This window comes from Phalaenopsis equestris, unplaced genomic scaffold, assembly GCF_001263595.1.
Source record: "Phalaenopsis equestris unplaced genomic scaffold, ASM126359v1 Scaffold000118, whole genome shotgun sequence".
Classification (NCBI taxonomy): domain Eukaryota; kingdom Viridiplantae; phylum Streptophyta; class Magnoliopsida; order Asparagales; family Orchidaceae; genus Phalaenopsis; species Phalaenopsis equestris.
The window spans coordinates 575,445-578,449 of NW_018164560.1; the positions used below are offsets into that span (position 1 = coordinate 575,445).

The following is a 3,005-nucleotide window of genomic DNA, read 5'->3' on the forward strand; positions in this document are numbered from 1 at the left end:
ATATATATATATACATAGTTACAACAAAACTAAATATAGGTAGAATTAGGAGAAATTGCGAAAGCACATAACTAATTCATGGAAGCCAAAGCCTACATGATCATAATGCCCATATCTAAAGACATCTAATGCAAGGCTACATGTGATAATTAGGGGCATGCATTATTTGGTCAAAACCAAATAACCGAACTGAACTAAATTGATTGATTCGGCCCGATTTCTTATCTTTAAAATCTTAATATCTAGTTTGGTTATTGATTTGGTTTTCAATTTTATTTAACATAACAAACTGAAAAATTTAATTTAAATGTCTTATTATATTTTTATAGTAGACCTAGGAAGACTTGGGCTTATTGTATAAAAAATGATCTTAATTTACTAGAACTAAATGAAAATATGACACTAAATAGGACAACGAAGAAAAAGGATTCATGTAGCCGACCCCACGCAATAGGATTAAGGCTTTGTTGTTGTTGTTGTCGTCGTCGTCGTCATATTATATTTTAGGGGCATTTAATTACATAACCACCCAATTCCTATGAATTTATAAATATAAAACAACCTCAACTTTTTACATTTACACCACCTAAATCTTTCATATAAAAAATGCCACCATATTAACTTTTAAAAGGTGAAATAAACCTTTTCATTAATGTAAAAAATTGTAGTTGTTAGGCATGTAAATACGGAACAATAAGTGATGCATATGTAAAAAATTCCTATATTTTAATTTCATGTCAAACAAGTTATAAAAAATAAAGTTTGTCATATATGTAGCAATTGAATAAAATAAATAGATGATTCATGACATTAAATACACTATATATGTAAGACATGTAATTTATAATGTTAGTCTATAATCAAACTAGCAAATAATTAAATTTTAGTTAATTCATACCGTACCATTTAGACAATTAAATTTTGATTTGGTCGGTTTGGTTTTATCAAAATTTTGGTTGGTTCAGCTCTTCATAGTATAAATTTTGCTTGTAATTGATTTGACCAATTTGCAAATCAATCCATCCAAAACAACTGAAAGCTCACCCTTAGTGATAATTCAACCAAAGAAATCTATGGAAGGAGAACCCACGAAAAACGCATGCAAGAATATTTTATAGCAAGGATTATTCACATTTATGAACAAGTACAGGCCATTTTAAAAGGTTGTTTTCTATTACTTGTGATAAAGGTATCATAAACAAAAATTATGCAAAATGATTTGAACATCCCAAGCATGTCTCTTTAGAAATAAATTGAGGCTGAGAAATCCTAAAACCGACCCCTTATTTAAAGCAAACCAATGAAGATGACAACTAGAATTAAACTCAGGATACGCAACAGTTAAATTTAATGAAGGTTGTACGTCCCTCAAAACGGCTCATTAACTAACTCACACCGGAATGTATCAGAGGGACAAGCTAAATATTTGGAACAAGTATGCATGTCTCCGCAAGGAAAAGTATCATCCTCTCAAGAATTAAAGTCTTATCAAGAAGGACACACCTCTCAGATTGAGAGGCTACTTGCCCAAGTGAATGAAGTATTTCTCATGCTTGTGTCATCTTCCAATTTAGTGACGACTACCAATCATTTGGCTTAAGGATTATCTGTGTATTCATTAATGTTTTGACTATAACATCAACATATCTATAATTAGCCAATCATGTATTCCGTTTTATTCATTCTTTGCAAGATAAAGGTATAAATTTCTTGTAATGTTAAAAAATCTATAAATGAAAGGTCCAAGGGTCATTTCAGGAACTGAACTTTTAAGGTATTACTTTGCAAGTCTTAAAGGTAGGATTCCAATATCACTAGACAAAATCTGGAATCATTACTCTAAGCTTGGAAATAAATTCAACCTTAGGAATTAAACCAACCTCTAATGAGCCTAAGGTCAAAACACCAAATCCACTCAAAGTTTCCATAAGGCTGAATTCTTAGCTATTCGAAATCAATCCTAACCGGCGGTGGAAGCCCTAATGCAACCTTACATTTCGATCACTTTGGTACGTTATTTTCATAAAAGGAACCTACCTTAATACATGCGTGTTGTTTGCGAGTATATATCATTCTATGCATTCATTTAGAAATACGTGAACAGAAGTGATACCGAACTAACCCAAAAATCACAACGGAAAAACACATTACTGCTGAAATTAAAAGGGGGTTACAAACACGACACTTGAAAATTGAAAACAACGACACGACACACAACTAGGGCGCACATTGGGGTGTTGGTGTTGTAGTTGGAGGGGTTTGAATTGGATGAGGAAGGAAGGTTGTGTCGGCCGTTTTATTGTTCAACTTCACTTTCGTAGTTTGAAAAGGTGATGATTTTGTGATTTTGAAAATAATTTAAATATAAATATAACTTTTTTAAAGAAGTAACGTTTTTAATTTTTAAAATAAGTGAGACCAAACGAGTCTCACAATTTCAGATAGTTTAGAAGATTTAACACAATACTACAAGCAATACACTTATCCCGAAGAATAAATATATTACTTGTAATAAGGATTTAATCATCTAGACTAAACAATTTGTGACATCCGTTTTGATCTGCGAAATATTTTATAAAAAGGCCAACAAGTTCTCCTATTTAATATAAAAAATTAGATAGGGTTTATTTTATCTGGGTTTCTGGTTCCCTATAGAGGCAAGCCCTTATAGTTAATCACATCTTAAATGATCGAAATCACTTAAGAAAACTCTCGATTAAGATCAGGTGGTTTTGCTTTCAAGATTTCAAAGTTTAGGTTTTCACGATTGGACATGGGAAAATCAAATGGAAATGACTCAAAATAGGAACAATTATTTAAGGAATCCAAAGGGAAGAAAAGTAGGGGGACATCACAAATCCAGGAGAAACCCGAAGATGTCCCAACTATCCTATTGTTTGGCTTTATGTCTTTGAAGAGATAATTATTTGATGTTTCAATCCTGCAAATTATTTAAGACTTAGGACTTATGTTTGCACAACGTCAGACTGTGCAAATAGCCTAAA

At 31.8% G+C, this 3,005-nt stretch overlaps 1 protein-coding gene across 1 annotated transcript in view; it reads right to left on the reverse strand.

The window, feature by feature from the left end:
* LOC110021049 (aspartic proteinase-like protein 2) overlaps positions 1-3,005 on the reverse strand; it is a 59,580-nt gene that overhangs the window by 500 nt on the left and 56,075 nt on the right. The window lies entirely within an intron of this gene.